This window comes from Aythya ferina, assembly GCF_964211825.1.
Source record: "Aythya ferina genome assembly, chromosome: 5".
NCBI classification, from domain to species: Eukaryota; Metazoa; Chordata; class Aves; order Anseriformes; family Anatidae; genus Aythya; species Aythya ferina.
Window position 1 is genome coordinate 16,774,704 of NC_140301.1, and position 25,168 is coordinate 16,799,871.

Genomic DNA, 25,168 nt, shown 5'->3' on the forward strand with positions numbered 1-25,168 from the left:
GCAAGAGACAGCAATGGGCACTGATGAATTCTCAGGCAGCTGAGAGATTACTTCTGTGGAGAAGGGGAATCTTTGATTCTAATCTGCACTCCTCAGCACAAGAAAAAATTGAAGTGAGGTATAGGAGATTTTGAATTCATGTTATTTATGTAAAAGTGAGATATGAAATGTTACTTTTCTATGTCAGTACACTGTGAGAAATTTTATTCAGAGCATGATCCAGGTGTGCTCATACCCTACAAAGATACATCAAGACTCTGGTTTCTGTAATGGATCAGATTAGATGTAGGTGCTTGCTTGCCCGCAGCTTTTTATTAAACATCATTCTAGGAGAACTTTATTAGATAACAACAGGGGAAAAAAGTTACCTTGGTATTAAATAGTTCTAATAGAAATACTTAAGATGCTTGAAAATAGCCCCTAGAGGTTTGGATAAGCACTTTAGAACAAATCTAAGGAAATGAGTAATTATAGCTTCCAGGCTTCCCTTTTACCAAAAAAAGCCTTTTTTGCTTTCTGTGATTCTTAGTCTTCTTTTGGTCCTGAAATAGATGACAGATGCTTTTACCAATCATTCACCTTGGCAAATTTTTCATTTTTCAAATTAGTAACCTTTAATAAACACACCCCTGTAATTTGCATTGATAATCCTTTTCCCTAGAAGAGTGGGTGTTGCTGCAGGAACATGTCCAAAGGTTGCTCTCCAACCACTTACTATTGAAAAAAGCACCATGCCAGTAGCTATTATGACTCAATAATAGATTGAAATCTCTTGTTATGCTTTAATATGGGATAACAACTCCCTTAGAATTTCCATTAATAACGAAGCACCTCAACGAAATACAGACAGAACAACAGCTACTGCGAACTTCTAGTAGGTAATATTTCTGCAAGATCTCTATTACGTTAGCAGTCGACACTGCATCCCAGACTTCCAGACACAGTATCCTGGTATTTACCCAGGAAAAATGATAACAGGCATAATTAAAATGCTGACATGCGTAGAAATGACTAAGTGTGATCTTGAGACAATAGAGTAACACAGATATGTTGTGACTGTGAATAGAGTAGTGTTACTGCCTTAAACTCTACATTATTCTGAGTACAAAGGCGTTAAGCTGAATCAGGAAAAAGAAAAAAAGCAAAAAGCTCATATGAGAGTGTCATATTGGAGCAAGGGAGTTAGTTGTACCCATGCAATTGTGCCACAGTAACAGGTGAAGCCTCTGGACTAAAGAAGTGACTTAACACTGACAAGTTATCTTGGAATAGGAGTATCCACTTCAGGATGAGAATAACAACCTCTTATCCGTGCCCTACTTCATTTTTATGTTGATCCCGATATAGATGAGGTGTCACATCCACCTTCTAGATGACAGAGGCTTAGGCCAGAACCTAGTTCTTTCAGTCCACGTTTGAGCATGGATGCTAAAATCTGCTGGGAGAAGAATTTGATTTTATTGATTCAAAACTAATTGGGGAAAAAAACAAAGGGTTCAAAAACAGTTCTTGCTTTAGTTTTAAGGCGGCTAGAGTTTATTTTTCACTTTTGTCAACTCATTCCCATGTTAAAACCTTAGTCAAATTTTTAGATACACTATTAATTTCCACTCCTATTCACAAAAGCTGATTCTACCTTGCTCTCAGAAATATAAGTTTAAGTTTGGAGATTCCGAGGTTGTAATAAGTCAAAGTAACAGGACAGTGGTCCTTTTGCTTTGTGAATGAGATAGATCTAAGCTTATGTTTCACCATGTAATTCAAATAACCTTCCCTCATCCAAATAATTTACCACAGAGAAGGAGAACAAAAACAAAGATTATTTGATCTTCATTTATACATGTCAATCAAGTACCTCTTTTCTTCCTTCTCCTCCCCCAGTTGTGCATCTTTCCCCATTGCCCTGCAGCTGAACGTGGGTGGAATTCAATGAAGGCACTTATTCTATTCCCCACCACCACTTATTTTTGAAGAAGCTATGATAACTGTTGTCAGTAATGTCTATGGAGGTAGTAGGAGTAACCTTTTCTTGCTGTTAGCTTGGGATTTTATGTGCAAGCATTTTTCCAAAGTGTCGTTTTGTTTGCACACCAGTCAATTACATGATTACTGGAAAATAGCAAGCACTGAAAGTGTTATCTCAAGTTAAACAAGCAAGTTACTGCCACTGCTGATAGAGTCCCTGGAGTAGTTACCAGCAAATAATTTTCTTTTATTTTTCTACAGTAACTATGCAATTAACTTGTATGCCCAGTGTTATTTCACGATGGGCGTACTGTTCAACTTACCTGAGTTATGCAATACAGGTATTCTGAAGTTGATGAAACATCCTGTAACCTGAGATCATTGCCACCTATTTGGGTGGAAATATATACGTTCTGCAAAGTGGCCAATGGATAGCAACCCTAGGGAATAAACTGTTCTCTCTGGAAAAGTACAAAGAAAAGAGAAAGAGCACACAGAGGGAAAGTGTGTGAAAGAAAAATAAAAAAGGAAAAAAGATGACTGACAGCCTTACATCAGTGGGACTAGTGAGAAATGGTCTTAAGCCTGGAAACATCTAGCTTGCTTATGTGAAGTAGGTCAAGACAGTGACTGGTCAGAGCCCTGTTTTCCTCATCTGTGGAAGGAGGATAAAATTCCTTTCTGCCGTGATCTGTAGATTGTGACTAACATAATAGGACCTCGTGTTCAATCAAGGCAGCTTAAGTGCAGTTAATAAATATAATACTAGAGAAAAGGAGGAAAACTATACAAGAGAGAATGAAAGGAAAAGAATGAAAAAGGAGGCAAACCTATTGAAGATGATAAACATGACAAAGACTCAAAGATATTAAGAGGACACAAAGGTATCCATAGAAAAGAAAACATTAAAAAGAAATATGGGACAAAAGAACTTAGAACAAAAGTATCAAAAGGGCAGAAAAACAGCTGAGGTTAGAAAAACATTTACTTTCTAAATATGGCTGATAACAGAAAAAACAGTGGCTGTGTCATAAAACAATGAGTGCCCTGTGGCAGGCCAGCACTGTACTATCCATTTCTCCATGCTGGAAGAACAAGTTTCTTCCTTCTCTAACTGCCTGCATCGCTCTTGTGGTACCGTCAAATGTCCTGGGCCCTCTGGAGTTGATGAGAGCTCTACAGGGCAGAGCCCCAAAGAACAGAGTAGGTGTCTGTGAGCCCAAAATACTTGCACAGAAGTGCTACTAATAAAGAAAGTTGCCTTGAGGGCTAGTAAGTTTAGCACTAATTAAAGTGGCTGATTAGCAGCTTTGAAAAATGCGGTTCCCCTTTTCCACAGGATAGGCACACAGAAGACTTTGACGGTTTGTTTCTGTATATGTTGTAGAGCTAGCAGGTCATTCCTCATCCCCTGGGGTGAAGGTAATTCCTTTTCTTCATTCTCCCTCTCTGTGAAAATTACTGAAATTTCCACTGTAATTGAGTTTAGGATTTTGCTGGTCTTCTCTCTTTCACCTGTATTGGCCCAGGTACTGTGAGTGGACATCAGCCAGCAGTGATTGAAGTGAGTGGCTTTAACTTTCATTCTTAACATTTGAGTTGATATTGACTCAACTACTTCATTTTTCCTGCATGAATTGGGAGCTTCATGCAATTCTCAAAAAAAAAAAAAAAAAGCACAGGGATCTTGAGGTAGGGAATGGCAGGGATTTCTAGCTCAAAATCTGGGAGCTAGAGAAGGAAGAGAAGAGCAAGCTCGAGGAGAGAGGGCAGCAGCTGGGAGGAGCAGCCTGCTGGAAAGAAGTGCTGGAAGAAGTCTGGCTGGGAATTAGTTACAACTATGACGCTGAGTTCTCTCAGTTTCAACTGGATAATGTAGTGTTTAATAGAAATTTGGTGGCACAAATTTTTGATTTTTTTCCCTCCAATAAAGAGAATAATTTTGCAAAAGAATAAACAAAGCCCTTGTGAATTAGTTATCACTCCACCTTTCTCAGAATACTGCATTGTTTTTGTAAAAAAATAAAATACATCAAAGCTTTCCAAAGAGACTTCTATTTTTATTTGCCCATGTCTCATTCTACAAGTCCAGTGCCTCTTAATTCACACACATTCCTCGGTGCAGCAACTATACGTGTGAAACACGTACAAAGGCAACACGTATTCCACTGGATTGCTATTTTTTAGCCACCCCATACTGACTGTAACTGCTTTCTTGAAGGCACAAAGCCAGCTTCAGTAAGCCAAGCAAGAAAGGTTGAGCACAGATAATTTTGTTTCATTGCTGAGGATGGCTATCAGCATCCTGGAAGCAAAGAGTGGCCCTGACTTTACTTTAGCAAGTCCTACAAGAAGACAGAGTAATCAGGCCAACTAATTCAGAAGTACTTATCTATGGAGTGGGGAAGGATGAAGATCTAGAGAGGGGGGTCTGGAAGGTTTTCTTAAGTCACTGCAGCTCTGTGCCAACACATTTATCTTTCTCCTCCATATCAGACTTACAGTCAAGTTCCCTCCCCCTTCAGGGAAGAAAAGGGACTGTCAAACATTAATGACCTGTCCTCAATTTGTGCAAACAATTAGTAGAAACAGTCATATGAAGTGTGACATACATGTACAGCATGCACAGGTTTTTCATACAGGACAAATACATAAACAAATCATTCCTTACTTGACCTAGGGAAACACCACACCTACTCTGCACACAATTATATCTTTTATGTTCTGCATGAAAGAATATACTGCAAATGAATCTTAGTACAAAGTTTAAATAAAGAATTACCAAGTAATAATTAAACCAGCCTGTCATTTATTATGATTAGACACTAAGGTAAGGTCTGTTTCTTTTAATGCTTCTCAAAGAATGTACTCATTTTAGAACAGGTATGACCAGTCACACGGAGGTCTCAAAAGACACAGTGTTCTCCTCCTAGCTTAGTGATGCACACTGTATTCATTTTTATTGCTGGTTTTGACCCACTTATTGATAGCACAGCCAAGATGACATGCTAAGAGCCTTGTTACACTGAGGTTATGACCCAAGACTTTCTCCTGTGACCTCTCCTATCAGGTGTAACTTAGGATCTCTTCACTTCTGTTACAACACTGTCACTGCAGGACAAAATAGGTTACTGTGGTTCAAACATGAGGAATTCCAGGTTATGTATCCCTAGCTACATTAACGTGGGAAGCTTTTTGGCACAGATGGCCAACCACAGGTTAATAACAAACAAGAAATCAGACCTAAATCTGGGAAAGTGAATTTGCTGATAAACTAAGGAGCATCTTACAATGGAAATAGTTTTTGTTCTTTCTAGTCTGGATGGTGTTTTGAGAGCAAGTGGTGTAGGCTTACACATGCACAGTTCCTCAAGTCTATTGGCACTGCTCTGTATTAGAGATTGGGATTCTTCTAGTGATGAAATTGTGCTGCAGCAGCCCGGTGGCTTGTCCACTGCTTAGTTCCCCTAGCATACCAAAAATCACCTACTCCTGAAGTCTTAATCTAAGATTTTTGGGTTACAGATGATGCTAATCCTACAGAGTTATTATTTACTATTTATACTACAGTCGCACCTAGAAACCCCAAATGAAAGGATCTAGTTTAATTTGGTGTTTTGCAAACAATAATACGAGTTCCTGCATCTGAGATCTAACAGTGGTCTTATCGGTGAGGATAAAAGCTGTGGATGGAACAGATAAACCACGAGGTGGGAGTGGATTGGAAAGACTGAATAACTGTAAAACAAACAGACTTCACTACAGCTCACTACTTGCCTAACGATGGGAGTGGTTCACAGCATCACAGAAGAAAAAGATTTGAGGAGGGATTTAGAGAGGGATAAGGCATCAGCTTTATGGCTTTTGGCAAGGACAGGTTTCCGCTGCTAGGTACTGTGGCAGAGAAAAGATTTAAGACTTTTGTGTCTCACTGAAAGAAGCACAGCTGCTTAAGAAGTTTCACTAGGTGACCACCCCTCACTTTAATACATTAATTGCTATAACATATGGTGAAAGATAGTTTTGCTAATTGACTTGAGCCCATTTAACATCTGTGAACTGGAAAACAGTTTCAAATTTTCATCTCCTGTGAGTACATATAATTATATCCTCTCTTTGTTGTTTATCCTGAAGTTGATCATGCTCCAGTACGGTTACGCTTTCTGGACTTCAGCTGTATGTTGAAATGAAAATTGCACAATAGCCATCATCACAGAGACTTACAGGGAAAATTGTAAGATTTGTTATAATCTCATATGGCTTTACAGGATATTTTAAACCAGCAAATACAAAAATAAAAGTGTAATAAAGTATGACTGCATTTCACACACAAAAAATAATCAAATCTCTTCCATTGTGGGTTCCACAAGATTGTTACTTTCCCTCTTAATTTTATAGTTAACAGATGTCATTTCCCTCTCCTGAAACAACAGTTATTTGGAAGCAGATAATACTGCATTAATTGTATTAATTTTTATTTATGTTGGGCTGAAATACACACCTAAGTTTAAATATCTTAAGAATAAAATTAAGCCCTCCTGAAGATGACAGGTATGCCATTGTCAGCTGCAAGTTTTCCCCACCACCACCACCCTACTCCCATGGACCACTGGCTCTCTAGGGTCCCTGAATGCTATTTCAGGCTTGAGTGCTCATCCCTTAGCCCTGCAGCACTGGCAGGAGCCTCCCTTTCCCATCAGTCAGGCACTTTCACTCACCTAGTCACCTTTAACTGCGTGTCTGAATCAAAACCAGATTTGTTGCTTGGGTTGCCTTTACTGCTGCAGCATACTAAGTGATAAAGTGTGTTGTAAGTCAAGCTTTCACGTAGCTGAACCTAAAAGTTCATAGGCACTCCCCCACCCTTTTATGTATATCTAATTTCTTTCTTTTACACTTTGCCATGCAATTCCTACTGCTTAGCTTCTGCTGTCAATGTGCAACACATTTTTCAATTGATTAATGACTAATCTATACAGTATGCATCCAGCTAGCTCCAGTCATTGTCCTCACCGTGTTCATGTCATAAGTATTTGAAGGTTATATTTGGCTTTTTCCTTGCTTCATGTCCTTATTAAAAGGCACAAATACAGACCTTTGATGGACTATAAATAGCCTGCCAATTCACCTCCTCCCTAGCAGCTCAGTCACCCTCTCAAGCACCCCATTATTTTGGTTGCACAGTTCCAATAATTAAGTCTCATATTTTTTCTAGGCCTCAATTACATTGCTTTCACTGACACCTATAAAAGCTTATTTCAGGAAACAGGAAAATTAACCACAATCTTTATTTATTTACATCCACATAAAATAAAACCTAGCTAGAGTTGTTAAAGCACCTGGCACAGGTTTAGAAACATAATTACCATATTACAGAATCAGTCAAAACACCAGCTGCTCTTTCTTTCCTGTATCTCTTCCATCAGCTACATATCATTCACTAGTTACTGAGAAGATTCAGTAAAGATTAAAACTCATCCCAAACCCTATCTATTACGCAATCATATCTTTACCTTGCTGTTATAGCTAAGCATCTCATGTACAATCTTTGGAAAGAAGCTATGGGGAATAAGTAAACAAATAACTTCTAAAAAGAATTATTAATGTAGTCTTCCATCATGAAACCCAGATTACTGCACCCATGGCACAGTTTGGCCATTTCTATTGCTCAGAAACTACTTTCATGTAATTTTAAGAAGTGCATTGAATGAGTCTACCCCTCCCACTGAGCTGAAAAACAAAGCAATTAATCATCCAAATAAGATCTAAAATAATTGCTACCATATAAAATTTTCTGATAGGTAGCAAAGAATATTTTTAAAGGTCAATAGAGATGGGGAATGCAGAATTAAATACTGATTAATCAGGATAAGATTGGTAGTTGATACAAGAACAGGTTAACCACCTAGTGCTGTAAATAATTACTCATCTTACATTTAACATCCTTGAGTATAGCAAGAGAGGCATATCTTCAAATGATTAGACCTTATATATATACATATATATATATATAATCTTCGTGTGTACATGGCTGAAAAAGGATATAACTGTGTCCTTGAAGGCAGCCTGTCAGGCACTGGCTGCTGCCCACGTGGTAGTTGTGGGAATATTTCAGTGGGTAGTCTTACAGCTTCTCCAAGGACACCTTCAGGCCAGCCAGGATATTCCTGTTGATCCAATCCGGATTTGCATCAGATTGCATTTTGGCTGTTACAAGTTCAGAAATTTGGAAGGGCCACAACAAGATTTTTGTTGTCAGTTAAATAGACCAGGAGTTTTCCATGAACATGTATGTGTGTTCACTTTGGATGCTCTTCAGAAGGCATGAGCCTGGAGGACAGCTTCCAGATTAACTTTACCAGTAGAGCAGGACTGAAAATAGGAATTGTGTGTCATGACAAAACTTATATCTGAAAAACACAAATGCAACCCAGAAGCTTTAATAAGCAGGTGCTACTGTAAACTTAAATTAGATGTTAAATATAGTGACTGTGATATTTAAAGACAGGCTTTATGAAATGTTGGGTTCATCCAATTATACATACTCTTACTATTTCTTTTATTAGTAATATATTCTGCAGTGAGATTAGTACTTATCTGCAATGTACTTTCCAAACTGGCTAATCATTCCCTGCATCAGATAAGAGGCTGTAGCATTTTGACCCCATTTGACAGTGGAAAAACACATGCAAACATTTCTTGGTCATACTGGTAAACCTATGATGCCTTGATACAACAAGGGATTGGAACATAAGAAAGGTTCTCCAGGCCCACACTTGGTCTGTATGCTCCCAGTCCTGTCAAAGGACTGAAAGTGTTGATTAATCACTTGATTGACTGCTTGACTTTCCCTCTAAACACAAAGTTTAGCTACATCTCCACAAAAAGACCCTCCTCCACAACTTTTATTTTTTTTAAACCAGCTTAAAACCGATAAACATCTGACAACAAGCAGTTCATCACATAGCATGCGAAGCTTTGGTATATCAAAGGGCAAGAGATCATAGAAGAAGCATTTGTCTAAAATGTAGCCAGATTTTCCAAAGAGCTTAAGGATAATTTTTTTCAAGTGCTCGGCATCCACCTCTATAGGCAAATTTTCAGAAGTGCTCAAAGCCATGCATGCTAAAAGTCTCTAAGAATGTTGCTTGTTGTTTTGGTTCTTAAACAGAAGCCAAGCTTTTTGAAAAGCCTGTCCCCTTTGAAATACTTCTGCTAAAGGATATTACAGTATACCTCAGTTATTATTTTGGGTTCCATATGTATCTGTACATCTCTACAAAATAACCATAGTGTAAAACCAACTTTTTGTTAAATGAAAAACAAATTCAGTCACTTTGGAACATAAGTCTTTCATTTGGTTATTTGTTGAAATGGCTTCATAGGCAGTCTTTGCATGAAATACTTCATCCTTGTAATTTGGAAGCATTATCTCATAAGGACTTGTCAAGTCATTTTTCCATTACATCTATTTATAAAGTAGGCACTCTTTTCTTACCTTTTCATACAAATATTTTTCACTAACCTAATACGTAGTCTCATCATAAATACTGTGACTTTCACAAAACAGAATTACACCTGACAATATATTCTAATATATTGTTCTGTAGGGTTTTTGTCTGCAGTACTACGACTACATTTTACTAAGTCCTTACTTCTGAATAAAACACTGGAGAATGGCCCCAGAAAACGGTGCTAGTGTAGTTATCAATAAGAAAATTCAAGAAACCATCTGGAAGAAAATCAGTGCAATTTAATAACAGGGTCAAGTGGAAGATCTTACACTTGCACAGACATGATCAACTGTATGAAAGTAGAATGAGGAATGACTGCCCAGAAAACAGTTTTGAATACACTGAGGGATATATCTGAGCATAGGCTGCACTTGAGTAAACAAAACCATGCTGCCGCAACAAAGAGAAAGAGGCTGGCTTCACCCTTGGATGTGTAAAGCAGAGCACAGTCTGACAGACACATGAAGTATTTAGTTTCAGCATCAGTGAGGTTTTACCTGGAATGCTAAGCATAGGACCGGGAACCCCACTTTACAAGTATGACATCCAGAAGTAACAGAGATCAAGAAAAATGGGCTGGGGTCTTTAAAAGACTGAAGGAGCTAGAATTTGTTAGCCTAAAAAAAGAAGCCTGTTTGCTACACTTGCTGTTGCAAGAAGGCAAGGTGTTATCTCTATTGGTGACACCTGCAGCTGGGATGACTGCAATCCCAAGGTAACAACCAAGCCTGCCAGAACTATGAGATGTATAGATCTGTTACAGGGAGGGGCACCAGTACGTGCCTGAAATATCCAGTGCCAGCTGAGATGAGAAAGAAGGTCTGTGCTAGTGAGCTGGAGAAACCTTGGTGCCCCCCCCCAAAAAAAAAACACAACACAGAGGAGCACCAAGGAGGAATGAGGTATGGGGACACAACAACCAAGTTACCTGCATCTGAAAGTCAGTCCCCTAAAGAGGTGTCACTGAGGTGATCCAATTTGTGGATCATGACCAGAAAGAAGACACCTTATGTCCTGTAGAAGAACCCACTTTTCACATGGATAACACAGACTGCATAATGTGATTACTAATGGTCACATAATGTTAGATATTTCAAATAGCAGAAACTGTTCAACATTTGATGAGATGCCTTTCATAATATGATTGAATTCAAAGTGTTTTAACATGAGCATTTTAAACATCTTCTTAAAATGTCACTCAAAAATGTCATTTTTCTTTCAGGTTTTTAATTTAATACTACAGAAACAAAACTGTGGACAGGAAAGCAAAACACAGAGAGGGGAGAGAACTTGAAGATGTTCCTCTGACTGACACTGGAGAAGCCTGTGCCCCCTTTCAAAGCTCACGAGACATCCTGCTGAGACTTCTTGCTGCACCCTTTTGCCACTGCTGTGTCTGCTTAAAAACATACCTCAGATGTAAATAAAACACATCCCAGCAGGCTACCAAGTCTAAGATAGGATCTGACTGGATATAAAGGAAAAAAAAGTGTGGATATGTAGTAGTGGACCAGGTCTCCAAGAAAAGCAGTGGAACTTGTGTCCTCGAGGGTGTTGAAGATTGGCAGGACCAAGACCTGAGCAATGTGGTCTGCATTTAGGGTTTATGCAGCCCTGCAATAGAGGTCAGGTCAGAGACCTCCTCAGGTCCCTTCTCACCTCTGTGACTGTGCTGATCCTGGGAATTCACCTTTCTCAAGGCAGCTAGCCTCGCAGGTGACTTTTCCTCTAACCAGAAGAGGAATGCATTACCCAGAGAACACTTCATGAGCCAGTGGGTACCAGGAGGTCACATCGCCTGGGGTGTGCATTTCACGGGCATGCACAAGTCTGCACGTCAGTGTGTCGAAGCAGGGACATACGCCTGTGCATGGGGCACCAGCTGGATGCTGCGTTCAAGTTTGGAGGCCCTCCAAGGCCCAAATGCCCATCATTTAGATGGACTTCGATGAAAGATTAAAAGAAATACTTGTGTGTTGCTTGGCTCAGAACACCCAGGAAGGAGAGGAACTATTCAGAATTGCCTGCAGGAGTTTACAACTGGGAGCAATGGGGTAAAGTCAGGTAAAGAAAAACAGTTTGAACATCAGTAAAATTTCCTAACTGTGAATGTTATTAGACTGGAATAATCTCCCCTTAGGGAAGCAATAAAGACGACATCATTTGCATCTTTGCAAACTAGACCAGACAAAGCACTGGGAAATATACTGTGGGGAATAATCCTGTAAAAAGATTGCACTAATTTTTCCCATCTATTCTTTCTTCATAGGATTGCTTCATACACATAACGTGCCATACTCCTTTTCCTGTTACTTTATTCCCTTTCCTGTGGGCTGAATAATAATAATAAAAACTGGAGCAAATAATACCTTTCTAACTGAAACATAACATTAAGACAATTTGCCTTTTCACTTAAAGATGTATTTTTCCCTTAAAACCTAACCAGTGGTAGATACAAGATCATATTCTCTAGGGTAATGACACACTTCAGTACAATACGCAATTAGGTTTGCCTTAAATTAATTATTGTTTGACATGCTGCTCATACAAATACTCTGTGTAACAGGAGGAAGTCAGCCTGACCTTAATTATTGCCTGTAAATAATCCCCGAGTTGTAACTAAGTAGTGCCTTTTAAAATGTAATTATTATAATACCAGAGTTACAGAGCTCATTGATTTATAATTGCTTAATTGTTTATACCCATTAAACCACAGCTGTGATAGGTTCATCATGCATACATGCACTACTCTGAAAACTGATCAAGTATGGCCAGGAACTTGGACCAACGTTATCTCCCACAGCTCAACAGCTAAATAATCATTCCAGTCCAGTCAAGGTCAGTAGCGTTCATCAGATGGCTGATAAGCTGTGGGAAGTGAGCTGGTCATTTCAGTACAGCGAGGTGGGAGGGAGTGGGGACACAGATTTTAGTACCTCTGGGACCCTGAGCTCCCACCAGCTTTCTAATGCAGAGCAGAACTTCCCCTCCCTGTGAGTCTCATTTTACACCTTTAGGCTCATAACATATAGTAGTACACTGTTGGAAATACTAGTAGCTGTGCTAGTGATAAACATGATAGCCATGCAATTACAAAGTTTTCCTTTCCTTCAAAAAAAAAAAAAAAAAAAAAAAAAAAAAGAGGTATGCAGTTTGTGCACTTGCATGCAAGGAAGAGACTCTGATTTTTGCCTGTCATGCCTTGCAGCTTCCCATATGCGAAGAGCCTTGCACAAAGAGAATTCAAGCCACACACAGTCCTCATCATCAATCTGTTCAGTTCTTTCTCTGCCAATGTCTGGTAATCAACATCTGTGCCATTATATTACTTGTACTACTCCATTGTGAGTGGGGAAAAAGGCAAGCAAGCATTTAGGAGTAGTCAGCATGACACTTCATTGAAATTGTAGTACATCCCACCTGTGAGACTGGAGAAACCAACATCTTCCCCTAAGAAACTGGAATCTTGCACTTTGTTGTAAAGATCCTAATTTATCTTTCTCATAAAAAATGGTGTTTAGAAATCACATGTGGATTTTATGCCATTAAAAATTTGACTAAATATGAACATTTATATTTCTGCTATAATTTCCTTCAGTATGTCCAAAATATTGAAAGTGAGAATTAAGGTGTTTGTGCAAGCTGCACATACAGTTTAAGGTTAAATCAGTTAACCCTTTAAGGATATGAAGACCTCATTCCAACCTCAGGTTTTCCTAGTATGTTCAACGTGAAGAAAACAACATCACCATTTGTCTCAATTTCTGCGCTCCTAAAAAGGGAATATTAGTCATGTAGGTTCACCAGTCAGGTTACATCTAAATTCCCCATGGTAAATGAGACTAAAGAAATGCAAACTATTCTAGTGTTGTACAATCCAGATGGAGCGATAATGCCCTGCTTGTTATTACCAACATTCCACAGCAATTAGGGAATCACAGCAGAATCCTAAATCTATGGGAAGAAAATCAGATTGCCTCGAAGTGTGGTCCTGTCCCGTCATGTGACTGAAAGTGTAGGATTAAAGGCATCTCTATCTCAGCGCTTCTTGTGCACTATCTTTTTGGTTTATAATTGAAAGTGTTGGTTTTTGTTGTGCCCCCCACCCCAAACAGTCAGTTATGCAAATACAGCACAGGTCCTGCCCTTCTGCGTACCCTCACCAGTCATCAAGGCTTCGCAGCCAAATTCTGCTCCCACTCCTACCTGCACAGACCTATTCCTTTCAAATAGACAATGTGCAAAGGATGACTGCTTTAAATGTAGGAGCCATCCGTTCTTGAGCACTGATTCCCTTGGAAAGGTGGCAGTGGTGGCAGTGGATTAGCTCCTCTAAGATATTGTTAGTTTGCTTTTTTTTCCCCCTCAGATATATCATGAAAAAAAAATAATAATCATTCAATCACACAAACGTCATTTATCTCCCTTAGCTGCAACACCTATTGAAGAAAATAATGTTTATGTTGCTGACAGTTTGTTATTTTCCACATCTGTGAACAGCTGACGTTTCTTATCTCATGCTTAGAATATAAACACTGCAGCACAGGCACCATCAGATCATTCTGTATTTCTCTGTCATTACAGTCAAAGCAAGAACAGTAGGAAAGATGACAGCTTTTTTTTTTTTTTTTTTTTAAAGCAGAAGTGTTTTGGACTGTTTCAAAGACTAGTTGGTACATGAGATATATCCTGAAAATGTAAAGCATTATATAAATACCATGGACAGATGGATTTTTCCTAGCTCCCAAACTTCTGAGTATTACTTTATTACCGTCCCTTGGCTGAGTGTAGCACCCAGCTGAAACAATCGAAGGAACTTTAACCAATAAAAGTACCTGCAGATCCAAATACAGTGTTAGAGGTTAAAACTTTAAAACAGGGCAAAACTGAGCTGCCTTGTGTAGGAAGCAGAAGAAAAGAGTAAGCAAGTCAAAATACTAATAACATAGAGAAGATAAGAAAAGATGCAGCTGTGAACTACCTGTAATTAAATACTACCTATAATGTAAAGAATTTTACTTCCCTGACTTTCAAAGAGCAAAAGGAAGGAACAAGTAAAATAAAAGCCTCTTATTAGAAGAGGTTGCCCTGATTCTGTGCTGGTAACTCATGGACAGAGCTTCTGACAAGCCTGACAACAAGAACAGCAGGGTTTAAAGGTTTGTTTGGCAGGATCGTGGAAGTTTACAGTATTTTTGCTGGGCATTTTAGAACAACTCCTAACCAGGGTCTGTGAAGAGACAGTAAATTGGCTCTCAGTTGATCACTGAACTGCAGTGAACAGCATTTTTGGTTAAAATTTAACAGAGACAGCATAGGGTAACCTTTAAGTAAATTGACGAGCTGATTTTGCTCCATCAAATGACATCCAGGAATAAATACTAAAAGGAAAACCAGGGAATGTTGGAGCCCTGTGACTGGAATACACAAACTGAAATACTCTGAAGACCTATTTTCATGGATTACTACTTCACACTAAAAATAGGAAACCAGAGCAAACAAAACAATAAATACTGATCAATACAAAGCAAACTGGAAAAACAAACAAACAAAAAAAAACAAAACACACCCAACCAACAGATGAAGCACCCAGAAAGAAAAATCTCCAGCTCCACTGTAAAGCTTTGTAATGGGATAAGTTAGATAAATAACACCTCCCCAGCAATTCCTAATTGAAATTAATTATTAATTCATTAAATAATATCCCTGGACCTTCCTGGAAAAAAAGGGACATGAGAGCAAGGCATTCCCCAATTCTGTTATCAAGCCCTGAGCCCACCCCACCTCAAGCAGGCATTCAGGCATAGTGCACCTGTGCACCCTGTAATAACTCTTCAAGGAAAGACCACAAACACACCAAAACAGCCCTCTGCGGATGGGGATGCACAACCTTAGGGAGCACTGCTCCTCAGGGGGAAGTTGGGCAGAGCAATTGCTGAGGCATGGTCCAGGAGCACAGACAGAAGGGCACTAAGACAGTTTGACACTCTCCTAAGCATCTCCTGAAGACACCTACTCATCCCTAATTCAGAGGCTTGCTTTCCCCTCCTCCAGTAAACTCACTCCATTTATCAGAAACATCACCTGTATATAAAAACCTGTGCACAAAAGTATACTGAAAACATAAGACTAACTGATAATCGACAGTCTTACTGGGGACACTGAGCACCAAACAGACAGACATCTGCCTGCATTTCACTCCTCACTTCATCCTCCTGGAGGGGAGGTGCTGCAGGCAGGGTTCCTTGTCCATAGAGACTTAGTAGTGCAGGATCTAGCACATTTTGAACCCTCTTCTAATTGAGATCTGTAAGTAGTAAAGTACAGATTGGTGTTGCTCCTAATTAAGTACATCTGTTTCCACCCAGAGCATTTTTCTGTCAGCTCAAAGGAACACCCTGGACTGGCAAAAACAGACACCTCAAATTAGCACAGAGGTCATATGCGCTGACACGCATAATATAAGCGGACTGTCCCACTTTTCCTCCCACTGAATTCTTGTTGCTAATCTAATTGATACCTTCTGATTATTTCAGATGGTCACTTGCAAGTTACAGCAAAGATAAAGCGCTGGGGTATCTTGTGACACTTACCCAGTTTGTCTGCCCTACTTCCAACAGTTTTCTCTGTTCTGTTTATCTCTCCCTCCTTACCATTTACCCTGTGCAAACATACTGTCTCCGCTTCCCATGTTTTGGGAGGAAGGAGCAGTATTAGAGAGGTAAAAAGTCCAGTTGAATCTGGAAGCTTTATTTTCCCTACATCCTTTCCTTTATTGCCTCTTTTTTCCTCACTGTCCCTTCCCATTTCTCCCATCCCCATGATTACCTCCTTCTCCCCTCTCCCACGGTCTCTTCACACAGCCTCAGTCTCACCCACTGGCACAGTGTGGAGCTGGGGGCTGCAGCGAGGGCCAAGGTCCTGCTGCACTGGCTGCAGCCACAGAGCAGGAGGACAGCCCTTACCTAGTGACCCTGTGCACTAACCGAGCATTTGAGGACACCAGGAGCGAACCAAACAAGGAGGATAAGGATTCAGTATGAGGTAAAATGTGTATATGCGCTATTATCTTTATCCATTTTCATGCATTCTACAGACAAGGAAGAGGCGATGAAGAGTCCATAAACCATGGTGAAAATACCAGGGAAAGTAAAAGAGTTTTTGAACTTTAAGTAATCTGGAAATTATTATTTATCATTGTTTTTAACATGTTTACAAAAGAATGGAATAGCAACAAAGTCCGAGTCTTAAAGAGTTCCCTTCCCAAAAAAAGGGATACCAAACAGGACCCAAATGTAATCCAAGAACAACAGTTAATGGGCATGTGCATGTAATAGATCTCACAGCAGAGGCTTTCAGAAAGACTTCATCACAAAGTCTCCCCAAATTACAAAGACTTCTCAGAAAGTTAAGCGTTACCCACTAAGACAGTGCAAGGAATAAATCTAGTTACTATGTATTTTTTAACCTGAGTTATGGATACTCCCATAACAAGGAGACAGGCACAATATGACTAAGCACATTTGCATGAAAATATAGCACATTTAAATATTTATTTATTTTTTTAATAAGAGGACTAGTAAGCTATGTATTTTCTTTTGTACAAACCCTTCTCTAGCAGAACAGAACTCTTTAACAAAAAAAAAGAGTAAGATAAAAACCAAAACTTTCCCAAGCCCAATGTTCCACTACACTCTTGTTATGCAGGAACAATTTAATGTGCTGCTGGCAATAAATACGGTAAAACTGTATTCGGTCAGGAAAAAAAAATAAAATAAAATACAAGGACTTGAATTTTTCATCACCATAGGTCTTACACAGATGAAAAGCATTCCCTCGGTAGCTGCACTGTCCTATTTTCTCTTTAGGAAGTCACTAGAGGGCATCATCACCTACTCAATCCTGCCTGCAGACCAGGTCAGCGCACTCATACCCTTCTCTCCAGATACTCACCAGGAACAGGACTGCACCTATGCTGCCCGTAGGATTGCCCTCTGCACAGCTCTGAAAACCCAACTTTCCAGTTCCTCACACAGCCGTGGCACAGGGGCACCCGCAGGGCACCTTGGAAACGGCCTGCCTGAGATCTCAACAGAGAGAAAACCTCAGGAGCACTTGGCTTTCAGCACCCCTCAGCTCTCAGCACGCAACCAGGGGAGCCTGGAGGACTTGCTCCCAGTTGGAGCTACCCAAGCCTTCTACCACATACACAGTAAAGCAACATTCACTGGTTCACATCGCTGTACCTTCACATCATGTGCCAGCACTCAAATTCTCACAGAGATGATCTGTCCCATCTTTAGGCCTGCAGCACCACCAGGACACTCACTCTGCATCCTTACTGGGCTGCTCAGGTTGCCACAAGAGCACAGAGACACCTCCCAGGAATGCGTCTCCATCCCACCACAGAGGTACCCAAGGGGTCAGGTTCCTTAGCTTGGTTGTACATGCAGCCACAGCTGACACCAAAGCCTGTACCAGCAGAGCTACAAGCACAGAGCTGTTGGTGGCCCAAGCAGCCAACCTACTTTCCCCCACCCCACTAGCTCATCCCCAGAGCTGGGGTGCTCAGCTGGCCTAAATCAGCTCAGCAATCAGCCGTGGCAGCTCCCTGGCCAGTCAGGAGACTTGCTGCCAGCAGGCTCCTCCACCTCCTGCCTCCTGCACTGTCATGCCCTCACAGGGAGGCAGCAGTGATGCCTCTCTGTAGCCCACCCCAATGGGCACTTCCAGCTGAAGACATTTTAGCATGGTCCAAGGCTTCTTGCAGTTCCTCTGCAGAAACCAAAAGCACTGTGCACGGAAAAGAAAGTCTAGCAGAAGTGGTTTTATTTGCATAAAGGCATTCCCCAAGTAACACTGCCTCCAAAGCCTCCTGTAGTCCAGGCCTTCCCATGTCCTTCTCTCCCTGGACCTGTGTTGCAATGGCTGTGTGCTGGAGAAAATGGCACGCCACCCCTGTGTCATTTTCATTTTTGAGACAGGAACTGGTGAGGCCAGGCTGCAAGCATCATCAGAAACAGCATTAGGATGGGTTAGGTTGCCACCAAGTGGGAATGGTCACACAGGAGACAGGAGGACATGGCAATCCTCTCCTCACCGCTCCCAACCACATTTTATCCACTTTTCAGCTTTTCCTATTCCCTCTGCCTTACAGTAGTCATTTTCAAGGAAAATCTAGGAGAAGGCTTTGTACTGCACAGACTTGGGCTGGAAAATGCCTTCTGGCCATGTGGCTGAGGGAGAGGCAGACTTGAGAGCAGCTACAAGCCACAGAGATTGTCTCTTCATCTGCTCCACCACCACCCTTGCACAGTAGCTCTATCTCAACTATCTCTTATAAATGGCACTGCTAAAACAAAGATGTCCATCATCTCCCTAATACTCTCACTTCTCCGTGAGGTTATCTGTAAAAGTGCTCACATGGCGACTTTTCCAAATTGCTCTGGCAACCTAAGGAAAGATGAAATGCTGAATAGACCATGAGGAGGTGATTAGCTTTGTTAGACCAAGGCCAGGAGTCATCTCCCACAGGTTCATCAGAAATGTGTCTACTATGCAACATTCATGTAACAAGCCAGGTCCCATTTTTCGCTAGTGCTCTTACAGTGAGCATGTCAGTGGAAAGATCCGAGTGTTGCAGGAACTACAAACACAGGGGAGAAGGTCCAGCCACTGTTTTCACGCAGCCATTTTACACCTGTCCTTTGTTTGCCCTTCTCTCTTGCTTCTTGTGTTTCCTAAAACGTGCCAGGTAGGTCATCTCCATGACATAGTGTTCACCACCTGTCCACTGGATTCCTTAACAGCACTGCTATTTGGAGAGCTTTGTTGGAGGTAAAACACGTGCATTCGAACTGAGGATCAGGAAGCTTTTGAACCCTTGAGTCTGATTACAGACACTACTACACAACAGAAATTTACACCAGGGTGAAGCCCAGGTACATGCTGCCCCCCGCATATCACCACTAGGTCCCAGCCCACCAGAAGAAACCTGGGAGTGGTATGGGCATGGTGGGACAACAGGACCCATGTGCCCTCATCTGTGGCCAGGCACGGTACAGGGAGCACTTGCTCTTTGGCTAAATGCAGCATAGGAGAGTCTTCGCTAATGCCTCACTGTCTACGTCTTCCAAATTAATTTCTTCACTGTGTGGGGAGCTCTAAAATCTTGAGAAAGGTCTTTGTGCATCAGAGGACTTGGAAGGAAGCACTCATTTTCTCAGGGAGTGACAGAGTCCAGAGAGACTCGGAACAAGTGACACAATGGCTCGTTGCATGCAAAATACACCTGTATATCACAAGGGTCTTTCCAGAGGAGATTTGGATCATCTCCAAAGCCTGGAGTGCCATGAAAAACACTTGAAGTTCCAGTGTTGGAAACACCTGTTATACAAGGAACAGGTCTACAGGTCATAAAGAGTTTGGGGCATTTTGATTCTTACCTGGGATTTTCCCTTCAAAGGGTGGGTACCTGGAGCTGCTCTGCCCAGTTTGATTCTTGAGTGCCTGTGAAGGGAGTGCACATTTTAGTTTGGAGGGAATAAATAAGTAGTAGGTGTATATCACCCCTGCCCTGCACTATTAGCACTGGTGTACCCATTATAGTGTGCCAGATAGCAGCTTCATCAGCTTGTTAGGAAAAGAGTGTATGTTGGAAGAACCCCAGGAACTGGAGGAGGGGAACTGGAGGGCACTTTGATATTGATTGCTAAAAAGGTGGAAGGGCAATGGTATAAAAGGTAGGTAAGGTAAGTAGTTAGGGAGGGAAGAGGATGAACGGGAAAATGTTGGAACTGGATCCCAGTTAGAGAGGTAATATGTTCAGATCTAGGGCACAAATGACCTTGTTAGCTGCATCGTCTGCAGCCTGGAAAACACAAAACATTTGCATTAGAAAACTCAAGGAAGCAGACTCAAGTGGGGTCATAAGTTTTGACCACTTTAGGTCCTGGAAAGTCCAAGCGTGGTTAGACAATGAAGGAAACCTCTGAAAATTTGAAACTCCAAGCATGGTTAGAAAATGAGGGAAACCTCTGAAAATTTCACAGAACTTCCTATGATGAAAAATGTTGATGTTTTCACCTGACACCAAGAAAAATTCACTTTAGAGCAAAAGCTTGACTTATCTTGTCTGTACTGAGTGATGACGGTCTCTCTGCACTGGAAAGAGTAGCTCTTATCTTTCTGTGTACATACAACGGGAGAATACTTGGCGATTATTATTCACTAAAGCTCCCATACTAGGCAAAGCTGCAGTCTGAGTCACTTTAACAGAAACCCACCCATTCCCAGGCCTACAGCAATTACTCACAAGCCAGCATTTAGATATGCAAATAACAACATATTGTAATCAGCAGCTTGTCCAATAATATGCCCTTTGTTTCATCAAAAAGGCGTATCAGTTCTGTACAGTTGGCAGTGAACATGCAAAGAGGAATTTGAAAAAGCAAGAACATCCAGAACAGCAGCCCCTGCCAGTCCGATTGCAGGCACCACTGATGTCAGACGATGCATCAGAAGCTTAGGGTGCTAATGACTTGTTGATGTGTTTGACATTATGCAGCTATTCCTTAGCAGATATTTTCACGGTAGGTATTGTTTTTATAGATGTTGCCATTTTACTCATGAGCTGGAAGTTTCAAGGGAAATTTTTGAAAAGATGAAATCTTGAGGGGACAGGGACGATGGGAGAGAGAAAGCTTGTCTGAACCTTCACATACACATGAAATATCTTGTCCTTAGTAATAAGCCTGTTACAGTATCGGGAATATAGGGCATCTGAATTCATCTGCTCAGCTGCAGTCATTTGCTTACATTCATATACACATATATGCATATAATCAGCTGTGGTCCTTGAACAGAAGTTAAAACATGCAAAAAAATGGGGAGAATTTGAGGTAATGGATCTAACTAAATTATCATCTTGAAATAATCCAGCTAGTTTATCTTCTTTGTTTTTGTGTCTGTCTTTCTTTTGGAGATTTGCAAGACAATTTTTAGAACCTAATTAGCTTTTTGCATGAAGATGCACTCCTTTCATTTTGGAGAATTAATCACATTTAATCTGCAGACACCTAGCCATTATAGCAAATTTGTCTGTCCACTATGACAGATAGATTATGAGAGAATAAATGGAAAGTGACATTCACATTAGCCAGAGTGTGTTTTTGGCTGCCATCGACTGGCTTTTCGAGTTACTATGACTTTAACACATCATCGCTTTTTCATTACAACAACCTGATTGAGTAGGTTAGGTCACCAAGTGGCTTCTCCAAGCATTTATTATGACAGTAATGTTGTTTATGTTATCAAAACCCTTCTGAGTGAATTATTTTCTTAAACATAGGGTATCCTGCTGTTAACTAGAGACTAGCTGTACAGAGGAGTTTGGGATTCAAAGCTCTTCAGGCGTGCAGGAGTGCAGATCCAATTGCAAACAGAGGAGAAGAAGCTTCCTGATAATGAAATTTGGGCTGAGTATCCTTAGCAGCTTGTGCCAGTAGTGAAGGTGCTGGAAAAGATGACATTCTTACACAGGGCTTTGCATAAACCAAAAATGTGTGTACCTATATGAGAAGGCAACCAAGCAAAAATACCAATGCAGTGAACTATGTCTAAGAAAAAGCAGAAAAAAAAGAATGAGTTCATTTGTTCTACATAAAATGATTAGAGTATGGAAAGTATTTTCTTAACTATGCCAAAGAAAGAGAGATACAGTAGTTGTACTTTGCACTTCACCAGAAGTGTGATCAGTACTTTGTAAAATACGTGCAAAAAGCAGGGCTGCTTAGGAGAGCATGCAGTCTAGGGTGATTTATATCAGCTAAATAAAGGTAATTAAAGATATAAAGGACTGAAGCAGTAAAAACAGGACTGAGCTATTTAACCGAGTGTGACAGCTTTGCATGACTGATTATTCATGAACTACTCCTAGGTAGTTAAGAAACATAAAATGTGATTCATAACCTCTAGAAAGAAAACAAGCTACTTATTAAGAAACCTAATTTTATGATGCTCCTAAATCTACTGTAAATATTTGAATTCCTTTCTAAAAACTTTCTGAAAAACATGAATAAATACATCCATTCACATAATGCACAGGTATACATCTATTTCACAACGGGTAATTAAAAAAATAGGCACTTCTGTATGCAGTATAAATGCATTAAATGCATACTCCAAAAGCATTAAACAATTAGTTAACATTTCTACCGGATTGTTACCACGCATTTTTATGGAGATCAGCACTATCAGCTAAGGAATGCTAAATTAACAGGCCTTTAAAAAAGAGAAATGATCCACAAAACTGTCCTCTGATCAGACCAAAAGCTCCTCTTCCCAGGTATGTAATTGAGTAGTACACTAAATGGTGACTGTAGAGTGTATTAACAACTCTTCATTAACTCTTCACATGCAGTAAATTGCACCTCATTTACTCCATCGGTTAGCTACTGACAGCAGTGCAAGTGTATACATGCAGGGGGTTAATGTGAGAGCCACTACAGCACAGTGAATTACTAGGTCATTGCCTAGCACCTAGGAAATCCCTAATTGCAACTCACCATTCAGTAATGAACCAAATACATATAATTCTGCAAAACAATCTGCTAATGAAAAAAAAGCACAAAGTAATTCTTGTTTATTCATGGAGGTATCACAGTGGGAAGAGAGATAAGTGCTTATTTCCATAAGAGTTTTTTGTTTGTTTGTTTGTAAAATCTTTCCCTTTATTAAATTTCCCCTGCCTGGACTAAGTGTGAGTATTTCTCTTTTTTTTTTTTTTTTTTTTTTTTTTTTTTTGCATAGATGAGGTAAAATGTATTAATATATATAATTATAAAAAGTCATGTAATTATGAGCATGCTCTGTTATGAGCCATCTTTAAAGTAAACATAAAACAAACACCAAGGAATTACTAGTAAAGGTAATTACCATAAAGTAATGTTGCTGGACTATCGAACGCTGTAATTGGATATTGCTACAATTGCCAGTGCATTTGTAGTTGAGCTACTCATGTATTATGTGTAAGCAATTTTCCTGGAATGTCTGTCTGAATCAGACACTGAATTTCACAGACCAGCATAAACACAGGTATTCTAGTTTTTTTTTTTCAGGATCAATTCACAGCACAACCTCTGCAGGATCTGTTTTGGAATTCCTGCATCGTAGTATGTTCTTCTCTCATTCTGTTACTTACATTTTATTGAAGAATAAAAAGTTATTTTATTTTGTGTAAACATAAAAAAAAAAACACCACCAGCAATAACAAACTTTAACCTCCTTCAGACTGACTTCTAAAATTATTTCCCTTTTTAAAATTATTTTTCCTTTTTTTATTTTTTTAGTATTTCACAATTAACTTTTAGTTATATTTCTGACATTGCTAGATTTGTTTAGTTTTGCTTGCAAATACAAAGCTGCCTGGAACAAATCAAAACTTATATTTAAAAATCCTTTATGTAATATGAATGTAGAAGCTACTTCTTAAAATGCAGCGTATCTTTGTGTGGTTGCTCCTGTGTTTGTCTGAGCTGTCATCCTGCTTTTCTTTGCCACTGATTAACAGCTGCAGTTAAAGGAAAAGGACAGATTTAGCAAGTAACCTGCAACAGGATGTTCAGCTTCCTCTCCTTTCACTGGTTTTCTTTCTCTTACTACAGTTTAGGGATAAATAGGTCCTGAAGTCATAATAAAAGCATATGTTTACATTTTCCTCCTGGGAATTCTTGTAGAAGTTACCCTTTCTGTAAAAACTTCAGAAATCTAGGACTCTATAGCAATGCCATTCTCCTAAATTCAGCAGGATGGATTACAACACCCTACCAAAAAAAAAAAAAAAAAAGCCAAACTTAGCTCCAGAAAAACATATGTAGTTATGCAAAAGGTATAATAATGATATGCTCATCGCATTTAGATATGGAAGATAGCCATGGAGGTTTTCTAAGCTACCTTTCTATTACTGAAGGCTTGAAATGGCTGGAGACTAATATAAGCAAATGCCAGAGCTGGTAACCCTGTGTGGTATCTGTTACTCGGACAACTGAACTTCCCATTTACTGAGCACCTGTTCTGAATTATTTTCCAGACCTGCTTTGTTTCAAGAAGCCTTTGTAATAGCAGAACAATTAGCCTCAGTGTTTTCATACTGCAACATTGTCAGCCCAAGAGAGGAAGATACACAATGCAAATGATGACCTGAGGACTCGAGAATTTAATAAGCAAAAACACCACATGCAAACTCTGGTGGGTAGAGATTCCTCTAATATGCATGAGTGTTGGTTTTAGACTGAGATGAAGTGATCTTGCTAAAATAAATCGTTGCGTAATGGCGGAGCATCCCTCCCTTACCTGTCAGACTCAGATGGCCCGGCTCTGGGCTGGCCTGTGCCGTGTCCGCCTGCCGCTCTGACCCTGCAGCTATGCTACGGACAGGTAGAAACACTCTGGAAGAAAGCCAGCGCTCTGGTTTTTAGCCAGAATCAAGGCATGCATCTGTATGACACAAGCATTTGTGCTGCACGATAAAGGTGTTTGTGGCATCTAATAAACTCATTGTCTGGTTCGTGCAGGTATTCATTGTTGTTGTTATGGTTAATGGGAGTACCAACTGCCACTCTCTGTAGAGACCAGGCTTTCTGGAAAATAAATATGTAACAATTAAAAGGCAAACTCCATCTCAAAGAGTT

General features: G+C 40.1%; 1 protein-coding gene across 1 annotated transcript in view; it reads right to left on the minus strand.

Moving 5' to 3' along the window:
• PDHX (pyruvate dehydrogenase complex component X) overlaps positions 1-24,922 on the minus strand; it is a 90,390-nt gene extending 65,468 nt beyond the window's left edge. The window contains exons 1-2 of the mRNA XM_084520395.1: positions 24,831-24,922; positions 19,925-19,988 (exon numbers count right to left, since the gene is read on the minus strand). The gene's annotated coding sequence lies outside the window, so the exon portion shown is untranslated. The remainder of the gene's footprint in view (positions 1-19,924; positions 19,989-24,830) is intronic.
• Between the last annotated feature and the right edge of the window lie 246 nt (positions 24,923-25,168).